Source organism: Nelumbo lutea, chromosome 1 (assembly GCF_056320005.1).
Source record: "Nelumbo lutea isolate HS-2025 chromosome 1, American lotus-T2T, whole genome shotgun sequence".
Lineage (NCBI taxonomy): Eukaryota > Viridiplantae > Streptophyta > Magnoliopsida > Proteales > Nelumbonaceae > Nelumbo > Nelumbo lutea.
The window spans coordinates 205,181,343-205,195,796 of NC_142684.1; the positions used below are offsets into that span (position 1 = coordinate 205,181,343).

General features: G+C 31.2%; 1 non-coding gene across 1 annotated transcript; it reads right to left on the minus strand.

The window, feature by feature from the left end:
* Nucleotides 1-732: 732 nt before the first annotated feature.
* Nucleotides 733-806, minus strand: TRNAV-CAC (transfer RNA valine (anticodon CAC)). The gene has a single exon. It is a non-coding gene; the product is annotated as a tRNA-Val (tRNA).
* Nucleotides 807-14,454: the final 13,648 nt, after the last annotated feature.

The following is a 14,454-nucleotide window of genomic DNA, read 5'->3' on the forward strand; positions in this document are numbered from 1 at the left end:
TTATATTTCCAATCATATCCTCTCTTAAAATGCTTGAAGAGAATGGGACAAGTAGAGTTTTGGCGAACACCCTAGACTACAAATGTTTGGTTCATTTTTAGAACATGTCCAGTCCAACCAAATTAGTAAATGAGATAATTAATAAATTACTAAATCAATAATTAATAAATAAGTATATTACAATAATCTATAATTAATATATTAATTAGCGAGGCAATAATTAATATTTTAGAACAATTAAAGCATTACTATTATTAATAAATTTATTATTTATAATTATTAATCAATAGCATTCATTTAAATTTACAAAAATATTAATAGTAATTTATGAAAATAAATACAAATAATTAGTTTATTAATAAATTACTATTAATATTTATCAATAAATCATTCTCAATAATTTCTAAAAATTTTAGTAATCGATTGTTGGTAAAAGATATTGAAATAATTACATTTCTAAAAATTATAATTATGATTTCAGATAATTATAAATTAATGATTAATTTCATTCGAAATTTAAAGATAGTTTGATGTAGTTTTTGGAAATTATGGATAATTTATTGATTATTTGATAGATTGCTGAAATTATTGATTATTAAACCAATAAATAATTGTTGAAAATTAATAATTGATTATTCAAAAAAACAGTGTAATTCTCATTATATTGTATTTTCACATAAATGCCCCTCCTTACATTTGATTTGTTAAAGTAGTGTAATGAAACGCATAAATTGCTTGAGCCCGGGTTCAAACCAGGGACCTCTAGTGTGTGAGACTGGCATGATAACCAACTACACCACCCAAACTTGGTTGATAAGATTATAAGGTATTGATATTTGTAGTATGAAAGCTGTAATTACTAAAATACCTCTAAACCATCAATAAAATGTCTAAAATGCCACCTCATTTGCATTTTCATATAATTGCCACTTCTTACACTAGTAAGTGTGCACGTGCTTTGCACATGATAATTCTAGCTGATGATAATAATAGTAATAATGTATTCAAAAAGTTCTATAAATATGTATTTTTATTTATTTGTTTTTATATGCTTTTTGCTTTTTATTATTAATAAGATGTAGATTGCAAAATCTAAATCTGATTACGATATGCCACCTTTACTTTGTGTTTGATATTATAATTAATTAATATCATGCATGTGCCTGAATGATTTTTTTGCAACATTTATGTATTTTTTTCATTTTTGTATTTTATATTTCATTAATTTTTATTATTTATTTATGACATTAAATGTTAATACATTTGACCTAAAAGTTGAACTATTTATCTTTGTTAAATAGTAAAATAATTTCATTTTTAGTCTATTTTAAAGTATGTATTTTATTTTCATTATCAATAAAAAAATATTTTTATTACACTTATTTTTTTAATTTGATTAATAAAAGTATCATAAATGTGTCTATTTTTTTCTACATTTTTGTAATTCTCTATATCTATTTCTATTTTAAAAATTTTGTTACCTAACTATGGCTTCATAGGTTCATCAATTCAATTTAAATGGTTTAATTGCTTAGCCTTCACTTGGATAAAAAAAATGTTTTTGTTTGTTAGCCAGTTTTAAAATATATGAGTGTATATTGTTATAGATATTGGCATAGATTTAATTAGTACATTTGTTGGTGAAAAATAAATTAAATATATGATTTAATAAGAGAAAATGGGAATTAATACCTTAGTATAAGACTTAATGAGAGGGGATTAAATAAGGTGGAAAGTAATAATTGAAATTACATTTTCAATCCTAACAATTATAAATTGATTAATTACATAGATACGACCATTATAGTAGCCATTAAAGCTATATTAAAATGACTTTTATACCCTTTCTCAAACAAATAAATATATGGTAATTTTAGTCCAAAAAAAGTTTCACACTACATTTATATTTTTATATATAACCAATAAATGTGCACGTGGTAATTCTAGATAATGATAATGATAGTAATAATGTATCCAAATTTTTCTATAAACTTTATATATTTTTTATTTATTTATTTTATTATTAATTGGATGCAGATTGTAAATCCAAATATGATTACATAAACACCTCATCCAAATACGTGACAATTGGATCAAGTTGTAAACATTCAAGTATCATTGATAGGCCTACTTACTTGACTAGATTATTCTTTTAGTGATATTTAATCTTTTTGGTGCATCATTTTTTTTTTGTTAATTTATCAAAAAAATGTAAAATTTAAATACAGGGAATTGAATGGGGTTAAAAGTAGTAGTTCAATTTACAATTTATACCTCATAAGTTAAATAGGGATCATATTCAAAAATAAGTATTTTAGTAAAAATAAATTTATACAATATTATTCATATTTTTAATAGTAGTGTAAATATAGAATTATAGATGTGTTTAAATTTTCTATAACTCTTTTTGTATTTTTGTGTGTAAAAGTAATTCTAATATGTCACATTTACTTTTTGTTTACCATTATAAATATATGATATTATACACGTGCCTAAATATATATTTTTTTGCAAAGTTTATGTATATTTTTCATTTTTGTATTTTTATATTTTATTAACTTTTATTATTTATTTATGACATTAAAGATTTACATGTTTTGACCCAAATTTTGAAATATTTATCTTTTCTAAATAATAAAATAATTTCATTATTGGTAAATTATGTATTTCATTTTCTTTACCAATAAAAATAATTATTATTCTTATCAAAAAAATAATTATTGTTTATTAATCATAAATGTGTCTAATTTTTCTACATTTTTTGTAAGTTTATATATGTATTTTCTATTTTAAAATTTTTATTACCTAACTATGAGTCTATGACTTCATAGGTTGATTAATTTGGTTCGAATGGTTGAATTACTTAGCCACTACTTAGATTAAAAATAGTTTTATTTTTGAGTCAATTTTAAAATATATGGGTTTATATTGTTAAAAATATTGACACGGATATAATTTAATAAGAGAAAATTGGAATTAATAATTTAACTACAAGTCTTAATAAGAGGGGATAAAATGAGGTGGGAATTAATAATTGAAGTAATATTTTCAACCTTACCATTAGAGATGGAATAAATACACAATTATGGGCATTTTAGTAGCCATTCAAGTTGTAATAAAATGGCTTTTTATAACCTTTTTTCAAACAAGGAAGTAGAGGGCATTTTTAGTCCAAAATAAAGTTTCACATTACATTCACACTTAGATAGTATAGATTTGTGTTATTACGGCGGTGTTTGGTTGTAGTGCAAATTTATTTGCACTAATACAAATGAATGGGAAAGCAAATGCAAATTTTTGTTTAATTTTATTTTGGGTTATACTTTATTCTAGGTCATGTTTTAATTTACTCCATTTGTCTACAATCAAACAAAATAAGCTATAATTTGAAACAAAGAATATGTCAAAATTTACACTCAAATCATTTGCACTGCCATGGTTTTGCATCAGTGCAAATTTATTTGCATTGCAATTAAACACAGCCTACACAAAAAAATAGATTCAAACAAATAAGTTGTCTGAGCCCGATTAGGGGAGCTCTAGTTAAGGGAAAAACAAAAACCACTTGAGATGGCAATCTTTGATTGCTTAAAAAAGTTAGCCAATTGGTTGTCAACTCTATATTAGATGCACTATACAACAAGCCTAGATCTGCTACAGCTATTGGAAATATCTTTTGTACTATTTATTATTATTTATGAGAAATGTTCCTAACGAGGGGATGCAAATCTTATGTGCACACGGATGTAGCCACAATTTCAGCAAATCCACGCTCCCATCCACTGTCCTGGATATGGTTTTCAAACCACCATTGACCCAAATGGTTGGATCATTTGGCACGGAAACCGTCTAGGCAATCGATTCTGTTTTACCCCAAACCCAGCCCTTGTCAAAAAACTATTGAATTGATCAATGATCCATTGACTAAGGCGGTCAAATTGTTGACCCGTTCAACATTTATTTTGTTTTTTTTTTAATTTTTAAATTTTTAAATTTATTTTGTTAGAACGAACCATTTGTTCAGACTCGACAATCAAATTGTCAACCCGAAAACCGGTGGCCATAACAGTTTTGAGTTGTTTTTTAAAACATTGGTCCTAGAAAATATGAGGATTTTAGATATGATGTGAACACAAAACCAATACGGCAATACGTAGAGTCATAAATTGTATTGCTGTATTGGTTGCATATCACCATATCCCAACTGAAACTAAAAAATCTATCAGAATCAGAATAGGAATTGTCTACTCCTCTGCCTGCTTGGTTCAGGTGGGAATTTAAATGGTAGTCAAAATCAGCTGGAATGTATTCTCATTTCCATTTCCCAAGGGAAGGGGAGGGAATGTCCATTCTCTCAAATGGAGGCATACTATTTTATTAGAAAATAGATGGGGTTCTAATTCAGTCCAACCTAGTGGACCTATATCCAATCCCATATACATGATTTTAAAAAACCAGATCGAATCGGATGGTCGAATTGATTGACATGGGAATCAGTCAGTCAGTCGATTATGTTTCACCCTAAAATTGCTCTCATAGGCCAAAAATCGTTGATTTGGTCAGTGGCCCATTAACCTGGGTGGTAGACCTGCCAAACCATCGACTTGAACAATGCTTTTTGGCCATTTTATAATCTAATTATTTTTATTTTATTAAATCATAGTGAATCATCTATTCGAACCAAACAGCCAAACCGTTCAACCTGGGAACCGGTCCCTAAAATGGTTTTGTGTCCGGTCTATTTTTTTAAACCTTGCCCATATGTATGCATACTTAATGTTTATAGTATATCTACCCGATTTGAACGTTGATTTTTTATCTTATTGTCATAGTTTCAAACAAGTAATTTTTATTTCATTTTGTTTGTAAAATACATCTATTTTTTATCCTACTTTAAAGGGTCTATCCGAATTCAATTTGAGTTCGATGCATCACAAAGCTCTCATATTTAAATTCGATTCTATTAAAAAATTTGAATATTTGATTCGACCCAATTAAAAAAAAAAAGAATAAAAATTTCATGAAAATTCTAGGTTGTGACTTGTGAGGCATACTTGTTCACAAGCTTTAGGTTTAGGGCAATGAACCTTTAAGAGTGACGAATTCAACATTAGCCGATCGAATCGGTTGGGGGTGGGAGGTGAGAAAGCTACCTCCTCTTGTGCAGACCTAGGAAGGAGAGAGATTAGTTCAGTCCAGGATCTATCTTATAGGGCCAATTTATAATCGTTTGGGACTAGTGGTAAATCCTGTCCTGAATCAAACACGACCTATTGACAACATTATTTACACCATGGTTTTTAAAAACGAACCAGTTAAGGATCCGGTTACTGATTCAAATGGTTTGACCGTTTGACCCGAATGGTCAGTTCATTCTGACAACAAAGAAAAATTAAAAAATTGAAAAGCTGTCAAAACCGTTCGAACGGTTAACTAGTCGGTTCTGCAGTTTGCTGACCAAAATCAACGGTTTTGGGGGAAATAGTGGTTTTGGAGGAAAACAGAATCGATCAGGTGACCAGTTCCTAGTTTTTCTAGTCCAACCGTCCGATCCAGTCCAGTTTTGAAAACGATGATTTACACAGCTGCAAATTAAATTTGTATTGCCAAAGATATTGAAATCAACGAGAAAACCAAGGCCTAAAGAATTAGTGATCCACTTGGCTCATATTACTCCAATGGGTTAGTATTCGTCAACACTCGTCACTCTTGAGATATTTGTCCAATCTACGAGTGTCTTAGGATTAAACCTGTTCATGGACCGGGCTTTCGGCTCAGTCCATTTAAAATTTACATTTGTTTGAAGGGCAAATTATTTATAAATATGTAATATATATCTGATCGGATTTTTTTGGTTTATATAGAGAGATTCAAATTCAATCTGATCCGAATATCCGATCAAAAAGTGATCCAAATTCAATCAAATAGGATCGGATTGGATCATGATCCAATACATTTGCACTCTTATACTCACGGGGCACACATCAAGTAGAGGTGGTGGAACTTGGGAGAATTGAACTGAGTTTGAGCTCAATCTAGACCCAATCCTCAAAAATAAATAAATCATCCGAACAGTTAGGCTTAAAGCTGAACCAGCTTGAACTAAACTTTGACACACTCGGGTTAGGTTCAAGCCCGATTAGGCTTGAGTTGATCACCCAAGCTTAGCTAGGCTTATTGGGCTTAATGTGTAAAAAGTGGTCTACGCCTATTTAAACCACATGACAGGAATATTTTATGTATATATGTTTGTATGTGTATGAATGTACATGTGTCTGTGTGTGTTCAATTGAGTTTGGTTTGAGTTGGGTTAGGAATGTTCTAAACTCAGGCCACACTCAAGATTACCTAAGGACTAAGGGTGTCAATGGACCAGTTTTGGATTCAACTCTGTCTAATCCAAAATTAATTTGGACGGATTAGATAGACCAACAAAACACATTGGATTGGACAATTTGATCCAAAATTATTGGACCTGGTGCGTCTGTAATAAATTAATATTGGATTGGACTGGATCAAGCGAATATTCGATCTATTGATATAAGATAAGAATATAGGTGGTCAATGGACTGGATTTGGATTGAAACCAATCTAAATCAAAACAGATTTGAACAGATTGAATAGTCCAGACATTGAATTCGACCAGTCCAAAATGGTCCAAAATATACATTGGATTGGATTGGACCTGGTCCATTTATAATGGACTCACATTGAACTGGATTGGATTGGACCAAATCCAGTCCAATTGACACCCCTAGGCTAAGCTAAGGCCCAACTTAAGAATAAAAAGTCCAACCCGGTTTATGTAAACTTTTAGGTTGGATTGGTTTTGGCTTAGTTTGGGCCTATCTAATTTACACCCCTGACACCAGGTTGAGGTCAATCCTAATACCAACTCATAGGATATTGAAACCCTGACCTTTCTTTAACCAATTCAACTATACTTAATTTAGGCTTGTTTTTGCTAGATTATTCATTTTTTGTTAAAAGAAATAAAAATGATTTTTATTTTTTATCAACATGGGAAGTGAGGAATATTCTAGAATATTCCATATTTTCCCTTCCCACCCCACAAGGTTGATTAGGTTTAGTAATCTCGTATTTACTGCACTTAAAAAGATTTTGCCTTCAAACTCAGGATTGAAGGCAAGACTGCCAAATATACCGGTGCTTAGGTTGGGTTAAGTTTTCCAAAGCATCAACCTTAAAGCTGTGTTTGGTTTAAAGGAAAAGGTAGAAAAATAAAGGAAAAACCGGAAACTTTATACAAACCTTGTATGGGACTATGGGAGCATTCCTCAAATTAGGGCTGAAAATAGCTTATGTTATCCAATTTTAAATTTGATATCTTTAAGGGTGATCCAAATTCGACCCGATCAAATACGGATTCACACCCATCCAATTTGATACAATCCATATGGATCAGTTTAAATGCGCACATATACTTAAAAATCATAATTTAATATTAGTATAGCTATATTGAATTTGTATTTTATTAAATTGTCATAGGTTTTGGTTTCCAAGTGATAATTTTCAATTCATTTTGTTAATGGAATACAGTATTAAAATCGTTTTTAGTTAATTTTATTAAAATGTATAATATTTTAACCATTTGATGTTTAACTTATTTATATATTACAAACCAAATTCCATTTGAATAATATATACTAGCGGAGGGGCCCTGCTTTGCAGGGGCTGGAATGGAACCGTTGACCTGTCGACCCGTTGACCCGGTCTTTGGCCAAAAGTTGTTAAATCGGTCAATGACCCATTGATCTAAGTAGTCAAATTATTGACACGTTGATCTGTTCAATGGTTTTTGGTTGTTTTTTATTTTTTTAATCGGCTATCTAGGCAATCGGTTCTGTTTTATCCTAATCTCGGTCCGTAGCAAAAAATCGTTGAATCGATCAACGACCCATTGACCCAGGTGGTTGAACCATTGACCAGTTCAATGGTTTTTTGCCATTTTTTTAATTTTTTTATTTTTATTATTAGAACGGACCAGCCGTTCGAACTGAATAGTCGAACCATTGACCCAAAAGCCGATGGTTAGAACGGTTCCGTTTTCAGGTTGTATTAGTCACACACTTGAATGACATAACACGTATGGTAATGCTTAATGGACCTCACACACTCAATTTTTTGCATGTAATTTTTGTTGTCAGAATGGGTCGTTTGTTTTTTATTTATCTATTTATTTTTAATTGGAAACTGTTCAAGCAACCAGTTTCGTTTTACCCCAATCCTGGTCCCTGGCCAAAAACCATTGAATCGGTCAATGACCCATTGACCTAAGTGGTCGAACCGTCAACCCATTGACCCGTTCAATGGTTTTTGGCTATTTTTTTATTTTTAATTTTTGTTATCAGAACGAATCATCCGTTTGAACCAGACGGTCGAATCGTCGACCCGAAAACTGGTGGCCAGAATGGTTCCATTTTTGGGTCATATGAGTCACACGCTCGAATGACATAACATGTATGATACTGCTCAATGGACCTCACACACTCAATTTTTTGCCTATAATTTTTGTTGTCAAAACGGACTATCCGTTCAAACTGGATGATCGAACCGTTGACTTGAAAAACGGTGGCCAAAACGGTTCCGTAAATTTTTGCTTATAATTTTTTATTGTCAAAATGGGCCATTCATTTGAACCGAATGACCGAACCGTCGATTAAAAAAATGGTGGCCAAAATGGTTCCGTTTTTGGGTCGTATGAGTCACACGCTCAAATGACGTAACACGTATGATACTATTTAATGGATCTCATAAACTTAATTTTTTGCCTATAATTTTTGTTGTCAGAATGAACTATTTGTTCGAACCGAATAATCGAATCGTCGACCCAAAAACCGCTGGGCAGAATGGTTCCTTAATTTTTTGCTTGTAATTTTTGTTGCCAGAATGGCCATCCATTCAAACTAAACGGTCGAAGGGTCGGTTGTTGGAATGTTATTAACGACATATATCAATAGTAGTAAGTAATTATACTATGTAATTAAATAATCATTAATGATAGTTTTAATAATATTATTTAGTTAATTTTAAATAAGAGTAATTATTAAATTTATGAATAGGATTTATTAACAATACCCATTAAATTAATAATTACCAAAATTAAATTAAATTAACAGTATTTATTAGTAATAGTCAGTAATTATAATATTTTATTAAATAATCAATAACATTACTTTTAATAAAATTTTTAAATATTTTGAATATAACAATAATTACTATATTTATTAACAGTATTTATAATTTTAATTTAAATTAAAATTTAAGTAAATATCTATTTATTAATAATATTTATAATAATAGTAATTGTTAATTATAATTACTAATTATATATTTATTAAATTACTGTAATAATTAGTAATTATTAAAATTGGGTTACTAAATTTATTAACAGTATTTTTTTAATAACAATATTTATAATTTCAATTTAAAGTAAAGTTAAAGTAAATGTCTAGTTATTAACAATATTTATAATAACAGTAATTATTAATTATAATCACTAATTATATATTTATTAAATAATTACTTGTGATAATCAGTAATTATTATTACAGTATAGTTACAGGAATTAATTACTGTAAGTATTATTACAGTATAATTAATTAATTAGTAATATAATTACACTATTAATTAGTAACATAATCAGTAATTATTATTACAGTAATTATATAATTACACTATTAATTACTGTATTTAATATGTAATTATTGTTATTAATTAATAACTAATTAGTAACTAATTACTTGAAATGGGTGCATGTTAACACTATTAATTACTGTAATTAATTATTATTAATTAATTAGTAACTAATTACTAGAAATGGGTGCATGTTATTACACTATTAATTACTGTAATTAATTAATAATTAAAGTTGTTAGTTTGTAATTATTGTTATTAATTAATAATTAATTACTGTAATTAAATATTGGAAATGGGTGCTCGCACGTGGGATCTATTCGCACGAGTAGATTAGAAATAAATAAATCAAATTTGGGTCTACTTGTATCATAAAAGTCTTTGATTCATTTGCAGCCTACCCCCTTCTTAGATGTTTCCATCAATACCCCATGTAGTAACAGAAATCTGATTTGGTACTCACACCACGCTCACCATCCTTTGCAACCATGTATTGGAAACATCTCTCCATGAAGAAAACATGTCTCACACAGACCTCACAAAGCATGTCTCACAAGTCACACCGACCTGATAGCATGTTTCAGTTGTGCGCCTGGAACATTTTGTATTTGTAAATTTTTAATTCATGTAGAAACGTTTTATATGCATAACTGAAACGTGTTGTGAGGTCAGTGTGAGGCGCATTTTGTAAGAAGCAAATCCATTCTCAAAAAACACACAAGCAAGGTAATGTTCCCAATGCATAGCTGAAAAAGCTTATGAGGATCGAATCTGATTTGGTCCTTACAGGTCCGTCCTCGCATTCCGTTGCAACCATACATTGGAAACATCTCCTCATGAAGAAAACACAGAAACAAGGTGATGTTCCCAATGCACAGTTGAAAAAACTTGTGAGGGCGGTTTCGTGAGATCGAATCCAATGTGAAAAAATATGGTGTGGCCATATCAAATTAAATCACCGAGGTTATGTGTAGGGCTATTCATGGGTCGGGTTGGGTCAGTTTATTGTGGTTTTTCCAACCGACCCGACTTGGTTGGGTTACCTGACATAGAAACCGAAACCGACCCAATGTTAAGCAAAACCGACCTGGTCGGTTTGAGTCGGGTTGGGTCAGTTTCGGTTCTAAGTTCATCCATTTGATAAAATCTTGCTAATTTTAAAAACAATCATAAATTGAACATCATTTCAGCCATCTCTTATGATAAAATTTAAATGAAAAGTTAATCACAAAAGTTGTTCATCAATCACTATTCACTAATCCAATGTTTCTTGCAATCATTCAAAAACTAGGTGGCCTAATGGGCTTTGGAACTTCATGTTTAAACTAGGGACTAAGTTGGTTCAGTTCGGGTTGGTTTTGGTTCTAAGTTCATCCCTTTGATAAAGTCTTGCTAATTTTAAAAACAGTCATAAATTGAACATCATTTCAGCCATCTCCTATGATAAAATTTAAATGAAAAGTTAATCACAAAAGTTGTTCATCAATCACTATTCACTAATCCAATGTTTCTTGCAATCATTCAAAAACTAGGTGGCCTAATGGGCTTTGGAACTTCATGTTTGAACTAGGAACTAAGTTGGTTCAATTCGGGTCAGTTTCGGTTTTCTTGTGTGAAAATCAAAACTGACCTGAATAATTGGCTTAAGAATTTGCACAACCTGAAACCGACCCGTACTGATGAAAACCCGGTCAACTCGGATTAGGTCGGTTTGATCGGGTTGGGCTTTCTTATGAACAGCCCAAGTTATGTGCCAAATGATTTTTGGGTCAACATCATAACGTAGTGGGCAAGTAATGGGCGAGATAATACCCTCAAAGAACAAAGCTTTCCATCATGATAATGAGAATTTTGAGATAGTAAAGCTCTATTTAATAAATCAAAAATAAGAATCTTTGCCAATTTCAGAATATATATCTTGAAAGGATGGTTTTCAAAACTGGCCGGACCGGATGGTCAGACTGAAAAAATCAGAAACTGGACCAGTTCTATTTTTCCCCAAAATTAGAATTTTGCCAAAAAATGTTGATTTGGTTAGTAAACCACTGATCTGGGCGATTGAACCGTTTAAACTGTTCAATGATTTGACTATTATTATTATTATTATTATTTTTTGTCAAAACGAACCGTCCATTCAATTCGAACAATCAAACCATTTGACCCAAGAACTAGACCCCGACCTGTTCATTGCCTGGTTCGATTTTAAAAACGAAGGCAAAGCTAATACTTTTATTTATGAGCGTATTTTTTTTCTTTATATTTAAGGGCGCATTTTGGTTGAATGGTCTGAACTAATGGGTCAATTCAGAGGGCTTCTATGTTGACCGAACCACTTTGCAGAAGCTACTTTGTAAAAGCTACCTAAGATAACTTTCACTGGAAAGTTGATTTTTTGACTCACATAAGCCTCTTTTCGGTTTTCCAGTTTTTTTATCAAACATGGCTTAATGGAATTTTGGGTTTCTCAGCCATGTAGCAGTGTAGCACTAGAAACTATTGTGTGAAAGCCCTCTCAAAAGTACACTAAGTTAATGAACATATAGAGCTTCCAACAGGTCAGGCTTGGGTTAGGGTAGGGTGTCTCAGTTCCAAATCAATTATTAATTGTGACAAAATCACTGTCCTAATTTAAAATCAGGTTTGACCCAATAGACCATATTATATTGATAGTTATATTTATTTATATAGATAATAACATAACTTGATTGCTAATAATATAACTGTGTCAACCCTATTTACATTGTTTTAATTTTTAATTGTCAAATTGTGGCAACCATTATTTAGAAAACCGAACTGGACTGACTGATTAGACCAATTAAACTGTGGCCCATGCAATTGGCGAGGAGTGAAAGTAAAGATTGTAACCGAGTTACACCCATCGGGAACTTGAAAATAATGTTTTAAAAATTAATTTGGAGGTCAAATCATTTTTGTCTTTGTGTCATGAGTCATCAGTTCGACTGTCTAGGTTGAATGGGTCAAACCGTGCTACGTTAGCATATGTATATGTATACATATGTGTATAGGTATGCATAAACATGTATTTTATTAGTAAAAAATGTATAATTATCAACTTAGATGTAATATATGTATATATAAATATTATTTTATGTTTAATTTAGTTTTTTATTTGTATTCATAAAAATGCTAAAAAGGTTTTGGCATAAATCTTGAAAAGTTAACTAAAATAAAAAAGAACATGCCAATCAAACATTTGAGCGCAAAGTTATAACCAAAAGTTTACACATATATTTAGTGTGCAACTTATGACTTAATGACCAGGCCAAATTAATGGGTCAATGGTTCAATCGCTCGGGTTGAACAATTTTGACCAAAAGGCAGGTTTTATGCAAATTGGACATGAAAGCTTGACAAAGTGATGATTTGAATGATTCAATTGGTTAGGTCAATGGCAGATTGAAAACATTGCTTAGAAGTAAACATGTAAATTACTGATACATCCATATAGAACTGATGTGTTTATCCATGATTGGTTGCACTAACACGTATTACGCATATCGTTTCTAATAGACCACCAAGGAGAGAATGAAAAGAAAGCAAATAAAGGTCTGGCATTTGAGAAGGTAAATTCTTTTGCCCCTTCAGTTCTCTTTTTTTTTTTTTTTTTGTTTTTCTTTGTTTTTTATGTTAGATGATTTGAAATTGTTAAATTTGATCAATTTAAACAAGAATGAAGGACCCTCCTGGCCAAGTTTAAGACATTTGGACAAAAATGTAGGAAAGGTTTAGATAACAACCCATTAGAAAATGGGCCATACCTCCCTCCCGACTACCTTGTTTTATCTTCGATGGTGTTAGACATTTAGCACCATTCATCAGACGTGGATGTGAAAGGGATATAGAATGTTATGTAGAACCTGGCATAACCCATTAGAACGAAACCGGGTTTGCTCCTCAAATCCACAGTCCATTGGAACCATGCACTTAGAACATTTCCCGTTCTTGTATGTTTGTCATTAATGGGAAGGTGCTTCTAATGTATGTCTGAAAGTGCTATGAGGTTAGGAATGGTAATGGGGCAGATTTGAGAAGGGTTTTGTAAATTCTAGACTTTATTCATCGCTTTAAACCTCCTAATTTGTACCTGCCCAAAATCCTTACCCCTTCATTCAAGGGTAGGGTGGATTGGATTTAGAATTTGCATCTAATTCCCTATTACTTTTTGTTATGTATAAATAATAAGTAATAACATGAACAAACAACAAAATTTTTAATTATTTGATTAAGAAATAAAATAACACAATTCAAAATATTATTACATTCAATACCTAATAAATAAAGCTCGTATATTTTTGAACAATATGTGAGTTGGGGAGAAACGGGTTTATCCTAATACCGTACCCTACCTATAACTGCATGGATTGTAAAATCCCAACCATCCTATCCACCGGGTATAGGGTATAAATGCACGTTCTGTGAGAAACAAATCCAGATTTCAAAACAACCTTTGCTAGGGCTACCTATAAATTAGATAAAGTATGTAGCAAGCACCATAGAAGTTTTAGTTCTTGTGGTGAGAGAGCATAAGTTCAAGAAGAAGCGCGTTATTCTATTCGTCTCATCTTTTTCTTTTTCTCTTTCCTGCTTTAATCTCCCGAATTGTACCCAATGTTAGGTGCATATGGGCAAAAGGGTTCTGCCATTCCATGGTTCTGTGGGTCAGTTTGATCACTGCACGATGTACATCCCATGAACGTGCAGAAGTATTATGTACAGACCCGGATTTTTTTGACTTGTCCATTTGTGCTAAGTTGTACATTGACCCAAGGTTCAAAA